Below are 12,617 nucleotides of genomic sequence, written 5' to 3'. Positions count from 1 at the left end.
GCTATAATGTATGAGAAAAAAATTGCATTTGTTTTTTTGTGCATAAAGGGTTCGCAAGCCAAAAATATATATAATTTTGAGACATAAAGCAGATAAATAAATGTAATAAAATAGAAAAATCAACACTTTATTATAGTTAATTATTATATTAAATCCTATCATCATTGTCACATATGTTTATTAATTGGTTTCAAGGGCGTCACTAATGTCAAAATAGGTTTATTAATTGGTTTCAAGGGCGTCACTAATGTCAAAATAAGTTTATAAGATAGTTTTGTAAGTGCACTTAGTTTTGTAAGTGCACTTAGTTTTAGTAAGCACTTACAAAACTAAGTGCACTTACAAAACTAAGTGCACTTACAAAACTAAGTGCACTTACAAAACTATCTAATAAACTTTTTTTTTTCCATAATTAACGTTTTGTGAATCCAGTCCCTGGTCTTTGCTCCACTCCGTTGGTGGAGTTCATTAGGTGTTTATTCCCTCTATCTAATAGCTTGTGTCTGAATGGTTGTTCTACAATAGGACTTGTGTCCGAAGTAAGCCCAGCATGCCTCTAACTGACCTTCTCTGTGAGGGTGGATCTTGCTGGAGTCGTTACCCTGTCGAGGAGCTCCACTTGACCTCGACGCAGACGCTGAGCCATCTAGAGACAGATTCACAATAAATCACCTGAGGTGATAATGATGGGGGGGGGGTGATGCAGCACCTCACCTGAGCTGTGAGAGGTGATGATGGGGGGGGGGGGGGTCTCACCTGAGCTGAGGGGGGTGAGGGTGGGGTGGTGCAGTCACATGGTCTCACCTGAGCTGAGGGGGGTGCGTCTGGCCCGCAGCATACGGTAGCTGCCCACCTCCAGGGACTGTGTGAGGTCCAGGTCGTGAAGGATCAGCAGGTAGCCAGACGACGTGGAGATCAACATCTTGGAACAGTCTGGAGTCAGACGCATTCTCATCAGGTAGCGCGTGTGGAAGAACTTCTTGTGGGGGCAGCCATCCTCTGTAAACCTACAGGCAGAGAAGAAGAGTCAGCCATCCTCTGTAAACCTACAGGCAGAGGAGAAGAGTCAGCCATCCTCTGTAAACCTACAGGCAGAGAAGAAGAGTCAGCCATCCTCTGTAAACCTACAGGCAGAGGAGAAGAGTCAGCCATCCTCTGTAAACCTACAGGCAGAGGAGAGAAGAAGGGTCAGCCATCCTCTGTAAACCTACAGGCAGAGGAGAAGAGTCAGCCATCCTCTGTAAACCTACAGGCAGAGGAGAAGAGTCAGCCATCCTCTGTAAACCTACAGGCAGAGGAGAGAAGAAGAGTCAGCCATCCTCTGTAAACCTACAGGCAGAGGAGAGAAGAAGAGTCAGCCATCCTCTGTAAACCTACAGGCAGAGGAGAGAAGAAGAGTCAGCCATCCTCTGTAAACCTACAGGCAGAGGAGAGAAGAAGAGTCAGCCATCCTCTGTAAACCTACAGGCAGAGAAGAAGGGTCAGCCATCCTCTGTAAACCTACAGGCAGAGAAGAAGGGTCAGCCATCCTCTGTAAACCTACAGGCAGAGAAGAAGAGTCAGCCATCCTCTGTAAACCTACAGGCAGAGGAGAGAAGAAGAGTCAGCCACCCTCTGTAAACCTACAGGCAGAGGAGAGAAGAAGAGTCAGCCACCCTCTGTAAACCTACAGGCAGAGGAGAGAAGAAGAGTCAGCCACCCTCTGTAAACCTACAGGCAGAGGAGAGAAGAGTCAGCCACCCTCTGTAAACCTACAGGCAGAGGAGAGAAGAAGAGTCAGCCATCCTCTGTAAACCTACAGGCAGAGGAGAGAAGAAGGGTCAGCCATCCTCTGTAAACCTACAGGCAGAGGAGAGAAGAAGGGTCAGCCATCCTCTGTAAACCTACAGGCAGAGGAGAGGAGAAGAGTCAGCCATCCTCTGTAAACCTACAGGCAGAGGAGAGGAGAAGAGTCAGCCATCCTCTGTAAACCTACAGGCAGAGGAGAGGAGAAGAGTCAGCCATCCTCTGTAAACCTACAGGCAGAGGAGAGGAGAAGGGTCAGCCATCCTCTGTAAACCTACAGGCAGAGGAGAGAAGAAGAGTCAGCCATCCTCTGTAAACCTACAGGCAGAGGAGAGAAGAAGGGTCAGCCACCCTCTGTAAACCTACAGGCAGAGGAGAGAAGAAGGGTCAGCCACCCTCTGTAAACCTACAGGCAGAGGAGAGAAGAAGGGTCAGCCACCCTCTGTAAACCTACAGGCAGAGGAGAGAAGAAGAGTCAGCCATCCTCTGTAAACCTACAGGCAGAGGAGAGAAGAAGGGTCAGCCATCCTCTGTAAACCTACAGGCAGAGGAGAGAAGAAGAGTCAGCCATCCTCTGTAAACCTACAGGCAGAGGAGAGAAGAAGAGTCAGCCATCCTCTGTAAACCTACAGGCAGAGGAGAGAAGAAGAGTCAGCCATCCTCTGTAAACCTACAGGCAGAGGAGAGAAGAAGGGTCAGCCATCCTCTGTAAAGCCAGGCAGAGGAGAAGGGTCAGCCATCCTCTGCAGAGGAGGAGAAGGTCAGCCATCCTCTGTAGAGGAGGAGAAGAGGTCAGCACATCCTCTGTAAGAGGAGGAAAGGTCAGCCATCCTCTGTAAGGAGGAGAAGATCAAAGCCATCCTCTGTAAGAGGAGGAGAAGGGTCAGCCATCCTCTGTAAGAGGAGAAAGAAGTCAGCCATCCTCTGTAAGAGGAGGAGAAGGGAGTCAGCCATCCTCTGTAAGAGGAGGAGGAAGGGTCAGCCATCCTCTGTAAGAGGGAGGAGAGGGTCAGCCATCCTCTGTAAGAGGGAGGAGGAAGGGTCAGCCATCCTCTGTAAGAGGGAGAAGAGGGTCAGCCATCCTCTGTAAGAGGAGAAGAAGGAGTCAGCCATCCTCTGTAAGAGGAGAAGAAGGGTCAGCCATCCTCTGTAAGAGGAGGAGAAGGGTCAGCCATCCTCTGTAAGATGAGAAGAAGGGTCAGCCATCCTCTGTAAGAGGAGAAGAAGGGTCAGCCATCCTCTGTAAGAGGAGAAGAAGGGTCAGCCATCCTCTGTAAGAGGAGAAGAAGGGTCAGCCATCCTCTGTAAGAGGAGAAGAAGGGTCAGCCATCCTCTGTAAACCTACAGGCAGAGGAGAGAAGAAGGGTCAGCCATCCTCTGTAAGAGGAGAGAAGAAGAGTCAGCCATCCTCTGTAAGAGGAGAAGAAGAGTCAGGGGCTGCATCCTAAATGGCACCCACCGTATTCCCTAAATAGTGCACTCCTTTTGACCAGAAACCTATGGTAGTACACTATATTGAGAATAGCATGCCATTTGTGACACAGCCTCAGGCTGTCTGTTGTGCAAACACCGGCCTTTCACCGATAACACCGGCCTGGCACCGACAGATAGCACCGGCCTGGCACCGACAGATAGCACCGGCCTTAGCACTCGACCTTTCACCGGCAGACAGCGCCGGGCCTGGCACCGGCACACATAGCACCCGGCCTGGCACCGACAGACAGCGCCGGCCTGGCACCGAGCAGATAGCACCGGCCTGGCACCGACAGACAGCGCCGGCCTGGCACCGACAGATAGCGCCCGGCCTGGCACCGACAGACAGCGCCGGCCTGGCACCGACAGACAGCGCCGGCCTGGCACCGACAGAAAGCGCCGGCCTGGCACCGACAGACAGCGCCGGCCTGGCACCGACAGACAGCGCCCGGCCTGGCACCGACAGATAGCGCCGGCCTGGCACCGACAGACAGCGCCGGCCTGGCACCGACAGATAGCGCCGGCCTGGCACCGACAGATAGCGCCGGCCTGGCACCGACAGATAGCGCCGGCCTGGCACCGACAGATAGCGCCGGCCTGGCACCGACAGATAGCGCCCGGCCTGGCACCGACAGATAGCGCCCGGCCTGGCACCGACAGATAGCACCGGCCTGGCACCGACAGATAGCACCGGCCTGTCACCGATAACATTGACCGATAACACCGGCCGATAACACCAGCCTAACACTGACAGATGACACTGAGCTCAACGTAGACAGAAAACAACCTTACTGTGTTATTCTAAAGTGAAATCAAAACATTATTCTGAAAGTCAACTTACTAATTAAACATGCTGTAGTGGAAACGTGTATACGCATTGACACACACACACCTGTTGGTGTCCCAGGTGATGACGTTTCCGTCAAAGCCAGAGGTGACAAGGAGTCGTGTGTTGGTGTCGTACTCTATGTTCTTGACCCAGCTGGCGTGACCGTGCAGAGAGCACACTTTAGAGTTGAGCTTCCTCAGGTCCCACAGAGCTATGGTGGTGTCATCAGAACACGTGGCAAACAAACGGTTGTCCAGAAACCTGTAGAGACGAGCAGAACATACATTATAATAACAATAGCGTACGTAGGTGTTTCCTTGCCTCCTAATTCCTTGCCACCTTCTCTATCGTATTGGAGGAGATGGTCCAGGGTCCCTCCCCTCGGACCTTATCGTCTAATGAGTTTTGAAACAGACGCAAGAGAGGAATCAAGCTTGGATTCATTGAGATAGACATGTAGGCCGAACCATGAGACATATGCAAATTAATTGCTCCCCATCTATCTTCAGAGTTCGTTCTGTTAGGTGACCTAAACTGGGATATGCTTATCATCCCGGCAGTCCTACAATCTAAGCTAGATGCCCTCAATCTCACACAAATTATCAAGGAACCTACCAGGTACAACCCTAAATCCATAAACATGGGCACCCTCATAGATATTACCCTGACCAACTTGCCCTCCAAATCCACCTCTGCTGTTTTCAATCAGGTTCTCAGCGATCACTGCCTCATTGCCTGTATCCGTTATTGGTCCGCGGTCAAACGACCACCTCTCATCACTGTCAAACGTTCCCTAAAACACTTCTGCGAGCAGGCCTTTCTAATCGACATGGCCCGGGTATCCTGGAAGGATTTTGACCTCATCCCATCAGTAGAGAATGCCTGGTTATTCTTTAAAAGTGCTTTCCTCACCATCTTAAATAAGCATGCCCAATTCAAAAACATGTAGAACTTTGAACAGCCCATGACTCACTCCAGACTTGACTGCCCTTGACCAGCACAAAAACATCCTGTGGCATTCTGAATTAGCATCACATAGTCCCCGTGCCATGCAACTTTCAGGGAAGTCAGGAACCAATATACACAGGCAGTTAGGAAAGCTAAGGCTAGCTTTTTCAAACAGACATTTGCATCCTGTAGCTCTAACTCCAAAAAGTTCTGGGACACTGTAAAGTCCATGGAGAATAAGAGCACCTCCTCCCAGCTGCCCACTGCTCTGAGGCTAGGAAACACTGTTACCACCAATAAATCCACTATAATTGAGAATTTCAAAAAGCATTTCTCTACGGCTGCCCATGCTTTCCTCCTGGCTACCCCAACTCCGGCCAACAGCTCCGCACCCACCCCCCCGCAGCTACTTACCCGAGCCTCCCCAGCTTCTCCTTCACCCAAATCCAGATAGCAGATGTTCTGAAAGAGCTGCAAAACCTGGACCCGCACAAATCAGCTGGGCCTAGACAATCTGGACCCTCTCTTTCTAAAACTATCCGTCGCCATTGTTGCAACCCCTATTACTAGTCTGTTCAACCTCTCTTTCGTATCGTCCGAGATTCCCTGCCTTTCTAAAGTCTTCGAAAGCCAAGTTAACAAACAGATTACTGACCATTTTGAATCCCACCGTACCTTCTCATCTATGCAATCCAGTTTCCGAGCTGGTCACGGGTGCACCTCAGCCACGCTCAAGGTACTAAACGATATCATAACCGCCATCGGTAAAAGACAATACTGTGCAGCAGTCTTCACTGACCAGGCCAAGGCTTTCGACACTGCCAATAAGAATACGGTGATTGACAGACTCAATAGCCCTCGTTTCTCAAATGCCACGCCTGGATCACCAACTACTTCTCAGATAGAGTTCAGTGTGTCAAATAGGAGGGCCAGTTGTCCATGCCTCTGGCAGTCTATGGGGGTGCCACAGGGTTCAATTCTCGGGCCGACTCTTTTCTCTGAATATATCAATGATGTTGCTCTTGCTGCTGGGGATTCTCTGATCCACCTCTACGCAGATCGACACCATTCTGTATACTTCTGGCCCTTCTTTGGACATTGTGTTAACTAACCTCCAGACGAGCTTCAATGCCATACAACTCTCCTTCCGTGGCCTCCAACTGCTCTTAAAACACTAGTAAAACTAAATGCATGCTCTTCAACCAATCGCTGCCCGCACTCTGCCCGCCCGACTAGCATCACTACTCTGGACGGTTCTGACTTAGAATATGTGGACAACTACAAATACTTAGGTGTCTGGCTAGACTGTAAAAACTCTCCTTCCAGACTCATATTAACCTCTTACATCTATGGGGGCGCTATTTCATTTTTGGATGAAAAACGTTCCCGTTTTAAACAAGATATTTTGTCACAAAAAGATGCTCGACTATGCATATAATTGATACCATTCGAAAGAAAACACTCTGACGTGTCCAGAAATACCAAGATATTCTCTGTGCGTGCCCTAGAACGTGAGCTTCAGGCAAAACCAAGATGAGATGGCATCCAGGAAATGACAAGGATTTTTGAGGCTCTGTTTTCCATTGTCTCCTTATATGGCTGTGAATGCGAGAGGAGTGAGTCAACCCTTTCTGTCATTTCCCCAAGGTGTCTGCAGCATTGTGACGTATTTGTGGGCAGATCATTGGAAGATTGACCATAAGAGACCACATTTACCAGGTGTCCGCCCGGTGTCCTGCGCCGAAATTGGTGCGCAAAAGTCACCTGCCAGTATTTTTCCATGCGATACAGAGAGGAAAGCAAGCTTCCACAAACTGCATATCAATGAAGAGATATGTGAAAAAACACCTTGAGGATTGATTCCAAACAACGTTTGCCATGTTTCGGTCGATATTATGTAGTTAATCCGGAAAAAGTTTTACGTTGTAGGTGACTGAATTTTCGGTTCGTTTCGGTAGCCAGACGCAATGTAGAAAACGGAACGATTTCTCCTACACACAGACGCTTTCAGGAAAAACTACGCATTTGGTATGTAACTGAGAGTCTCCTCATTGAAAACATCAGAAGCTCTTCAAAGGTAAATGATTTTATTTATTTGGTTATCTGGTTTTTGTGAAAATGTTGCGTGCTAAATGCTACTCAAAATGCTATGCTAGCTTTGCATACTCTTACACAAATTAGTCAATTTCTATGGTTCAAAAGCATATTTTGAAAATCTGAGATGACAGTGTTGTTAAGAAAAGGCTAAGCTTGAGAGCAGACGCATTATTTTCATTTTATTTGCGATTTTCAGAAATCGTTAACGTTGCTTTATGCTAATGAGCCTGAGGCTTTAGTCACAAACCCGGATCCGGGATGGGGAGTTTCAAGAAGTTAAGCATCTCCAATCCTAGATTAAATCTAGAATCGGCTTCCTATTTCGCAACAAAGTCTCCTTCACTCATGCTGCCAAACATACCCTCCTACCGACCCTTGACTTCGGCAATGTCATTTACAAAATAGCCTCCAACACTCTACTCAGCAAACTGGATGCAGTCTATCACAGTGCCGTCCGTTTTGTCACCAAAGCCCCATATACCACCCACCACTGTGACCTGTATGCCCTCGTCGGCTGGCCCTCGCTACATATTCGTCACCAAACCCACTGGCTCCAGGTCATCTATAAGTCTTTGCTAGGTAAAGCTCAGTCCGCAGCACCCACCCGTAGCACGCGCTCCAGCAGGAATATTTCACTGGTCATTCCCAAAGCAAACACCTCCCTTGGCCGCCTTTCCTTAGAGTTCTCTGCTGCCAATGACTGGAACGAATTGCAAAAATCGCTTAAGTTGGAGACATATTTCCCTCACCAACTTTAAACATCAGCTTTCTGAGCAGCTAACCGATCGCTGCAGCTGTTCATAGTCCATCTGTAAATAGCCCGTCCTATCTACCTACCTCGTCCCCATATTGTTTTTATTTACTTTTTTTTTAAACTCTTTTGCACACCAGTATCTCTACTTGCTCATCATCATCTGCTCATCTATCACTCCAGTGTTCATTTGCTAAATTGTAATTTCTTCGCTACTATTGGCCTATTTATTGCCTTACCTCCTCACACCATTTGCACACACTGTATATAGACTTTTCTACAATATTATTGAATGTACGTTTGTTTACACCCATGTGTAACTCTGTGTTGTTGTTTGTGTCACACTGCTTTGCTTCATCTTGGCCAGGTCGCAGTGAGAAATTGTTCTCAACTGGCGTCTACCTGGTTAAATAAAGGTGATCTGGCGTCTACCTGGTTAAATAAAGGTGATCTGGCGTCTACCTGGTTAAATAAAGGTGATCTGGCGTCTACCTGGTTAAATAAAGGTGATCTGGCCTACCTGGTTAAATAAAGGTGATCTGGCGTCTACCTGGTTAAATAAAGGTGATCTGGCGTCTACCTGGTTAAATAAAGGTGATCTGGCGTCTACCTGGTTAAATAAAGGTGATCTGGCGTCTACCTGGTTATATAAAGGTGATCTGGCGTCTACCTGGTTAAATAAAGGTGATCTGGCGTCTACCTGGTTAAATAAAGGTGATCTTGCGTCTACCTGGTTATATAAAGGTGATCTGGCGTCTACCTGGTTAAATAAAGGTGATCTGGCGTCTACCTGGTTATATAAAGGTGATCTGGCGTCTACCTGGTTAAATAAAGGTGATCTGGCGTCTACCTGGTTAAATAAAGGTGATCTGGCGTCTACCTGGTTAAATAAAGGTGGAAGAAAAAAAATAAACCCACTGCAGGATGTCATAGCAGTCTAGATATAGATATATAGCCATGTATCAGAGCTGGAGCAGACCTAGGGAGACTACTTACAGTCCAGACCAGACAGACAGGAGGACAGACAGACAGGAGGACAGACAGACAGGAGGACAGACAGACAGGAGGACAGACAGACGAGGAGGACAGACAGACAGGAGGACAGACAGACAGGAGGACAGACAGGAGGGGGGTTGGGAACAGCTAGCAGTATCTCTGGTCCAGGGAGTGTGTGTCCTGCTCAAGACTCAGCATCAGTTAGTCACATGGAAAAGCCTTGGACCAGAGATTGGGGACACCCAGCTAGCATACCTGATGAGACGGACGGAACAATTACAAACCTTTCCTTGGGGACCCACATTCATTTTCGCAATTGTTTTGTAGCCCTGAACTAGTAGACAAGGGCTGGATAACTAGTAGACAAGGGCTGGATAACCAGTAGAAGACAAGGGCTGGATAACCAGTAGAAGACAAGGGCTGGATAACCAGTAGAAGACAAGGGCTGGATAACTAGTAGAAGACAAGGGCTGGATAACCAGTAGAAGACAAGGGCTGGATAACCAGTAGAAGACAAGGGCTGGATAACCAGTAGAAGACAAAGGGCTGGATAACTCAGTAGAAGACAAGGGCTGGATAACCAGTAGAAGACAAGGGCTGGATAACCAGTAGAAGACAAGGGCTGGATAACCAGTAGAGGACAAGGGCTGGATAACCAGTAGACAAGGGCTGGATAACCAGTTGACAAGGGCTGGATAACTAGTAGACAAGGGCTGGATAACTAGTAGACAAGGGCTGGATAACTAGTAGACAAGGGCTGGATAACCAGTAGACAAGGGCTGGATAACTAGTAGACAAGGGCTGGATAACTAGTTGACAAGTTGAATGTGGTGTGATAACTCTGGAAGAGTTGAAATACGTGGAACGTCTGGATGTAGCTGAGGTTTGAGAAAGGCTGGGATAGAGAACACCAGTATCTGGGCGTTAAGAGACGTCATCAATGAGTATGAGGTGCCTCCATTCAAGGCCCACCCAGAGTCCCACCCAGACTCCCACTCCCACCCAGACTCCCACCCAGACTCCCACCCAGACTCCCACCCAGACTCCCACCCAGACTCCCACCCCCACCCAGACTCCCACCCAGACTCCCACCCAGACTCCCACCCAGACTCCCACCCAGACTCCCACTCCCACCCAAGACTCCCACCCAAGACTCCCACAGACTCCACCCAGACTCCACCCAGACTCCTCCACCCCAGACTCCCACCCAGACTCCCACTCCCCACCCAGACTCCCACTCCCCCACCCAGACTCCCACCCAGACTCCCACTCCCACCCAGACTCCCACCCAGACTCAAATCAAATCAAATTTATTTGTCACATACACATGGTTAGCAGATGTTAATGTGAGTGTAGCGAAATGCTTGTGCTTCTAGTTCCGACAATGCAGTAATAACCAACAAGTAATCTAACTAACAATTCCTAATCTACTGTCTTATACACAGAGTAAGGGGATAAAGAATATGTACATAAAGATATATGAATGAGTGATGGTACAGAGCAGCATAGGCAAGATACAGTAGATGGTATCGAGTACAGTATATACATATGAGATGAGTATGTAAACAGAGTGGCATAGTTAAAGTGGCTAGTGATACATGTATTACATAAGGATGCAGTCGATGATATAGAGTACAGTATATACATATGCATATGAGATGAATAATGTAGGGTAAGTAACACCCAGACTCCCACTAGACAGCTCTGCAAGTGTTATGTCAAAAATGCCTGACTTCTGACCTCTGCCTGGCAGTAATGATTGATTGCTGTTGTGCTGAATAGGCACATTTTTGTATGCTTGTACATTTTTACTTAGCCATTCTTTGGAAGGATATCATAAATGATCGTAGTCGCTCAGCAAAACTCTATATTTGGTAAATAACTAACATATTTTGACGTAAAGCTTGCAGAGCTGTGTAACGGGAGTTTCCCAGGGCGTTTGAGAGGAGACACGACATACTCATCATCGGCATCTCCCAACGCCCAGATACTGGGGCAGAGAACACATCTATGGTACCTGATGTTATTGACACAGTCTTCATGGGCCTCCACCAGGGTCTTGATGTGCTTGGAAGAGATGGGATCGAACAGGAGAACCTCTGTCTGCTCACAGGCCACTGTCAGGACAGACCTGGGGATTGGTGAGATAGAAGGTCACAACGACAGGCCCAGTCTGGATTGTGTTCTGTTTGGACCCCAGGAAGAGTAGCTGCTGCTTTTGCAACAACTAATGGGGATCCTAATAAAATACCTCACCTAGGTCAACTTGTGTAATGTAAAAGGTCTGTCTGTGGATTGTGACACCTGATCATACAACTTTAGCTTTCCTATTACCATTTTGCACAAATATGGATAAAACTTATGTCTAAAAATGAACAAACACTTAACATCCATTTTCATCCTGTCCTTACCCGTCGGGGGAGTATTCCAAATTGAACACTGCGCCATGAGTTTGGGTACTGAGATTGACCGAGTCTGCAGCCGGACTCATGGAAGAATACAAGTTCGTCATTGTCCGAAAGTTATCTCTAGATGGATCCACGAACAGCCCTCTCCTTATAGTCCTGCTCTGTAGCATGGAGAACAGGCTGTTGGAGCTACTCTCAACCGAACCAGGGCCAGCCATAGAGGTACCCTCCCTTGCCCCGGGGCGCCTTGTACATTCGGCTGACACCGGGGATTGTCCTGCGCGGCTGCAGAATCCGCCCTGGAGCTTCCCGGGTGAAGACTACTCTCCTCTCGGCTGCTCTGCGGAGGACGCGCCGGTGTCTTGCCTTCATCGGCGGAATCATCTGTCTGCGGGCCCTGTTCCTTGTCCGACACCCGGCTGCTGGACGTGTCCTGCGACTCGTCCGGGTCCACGCTGTCGCTCTGCTGCTCCGAGCTCATTGTGGCTGTTATCGCCAACGGGTGCCTGTGCAGGCCCCTTGTTTCACAGATAGTGTCTCGGTTCAACAACGAATTGTGCAATTGTTGTATCTCGAATACACCTTACCTCTACTCCGTTAAGACAATCCCCACCCCCACCCCCCAACAAACAAAAAAACGTGGGTGGAATTTGACGAAACTAGACAAGAGACGGAATGGCTATTTGATGTAGCAAACCACACAACACCGGAGCAAAATAAACCAAGTGCTGTGACGGAGTTCAGCTTCCTTCTTCTTCTTCCGCGGAATTTCAGTGGTCAAAACTAAGACAATAAATTGGATACCTCCACCTAGTGGACATAGTTATACTTTCATTTCATAAAACAGTTTCATAAACAAAAGTCGAATTTGGTTTGTCACAAGCACCGAATATAACGAGTGGAGAGTTAACCGTGACATGCTTCTTTAAGAGTTCTTCCCAACGATGCAGTATTTTAAAAAATATATTACAATTTTTTTTAAAGTAACACAAGAATGGAGCTTTATACAGGGATTACAATATCAATGCTATTACCAGATCAAATGTTGTATTTATGTATTTATTTATTTGTATTTAAACTTTATTTAACTTGGCAAGTCAGTTAAGAACAAATTCTTATTTACAATGACGGCCTACCAATATTTGAGGTACGAGATATTTGAGGTAAATATGTACATGAAGGCAGGGTAAAGTGACTAGACATCAGGATAGATAATAATGAGGTATTTGAGGTCGATATGTACATGAAGGCAGGGTAAAGTGACTAGACATCAGGATAGATAATAATGAGGTATTTGAGGTCGATATGTACATGAAGGCAGGGTAAAGTG

At 47.6% G+C, this 12,617-nt stretch overlaps 1 pseudogene; it reads right to left on the bottom strand.

Annotated features, from left to right (window-relative positions):
- Nucleotides 1–520: 520 nt before the first annotated feature.
- LOC135536860 (DDB1- and CUL4-associated factor 10-like) lies at nucleotides 521–12,034 on the bottom strand (annotated as a pseudogene).
- Nucleotides 12,035–12,617: the final 583 nt, after the last annotated feature.

Source organism: Oncorhynchus masou, unplaced genomic scaffold (assembly GCF_036934945.1).
Source record: "Oncorhynchus masou masou isolate Uvic2021 unplaced genomic scaffold, UVic_Omas_1.1 unplaced_scaffold_6731, whole genome shotgun sequence".
Lineage (NCBI taxonomy): Eukaryota > Metazoa > Chordata > Actinopteri > Salmoniformes > Salmonidae > Oncorhynchus > Oncorhynchus masou.
This window is presented reverse-complemented; position numbering and strand designations above follow the sequence as displayed.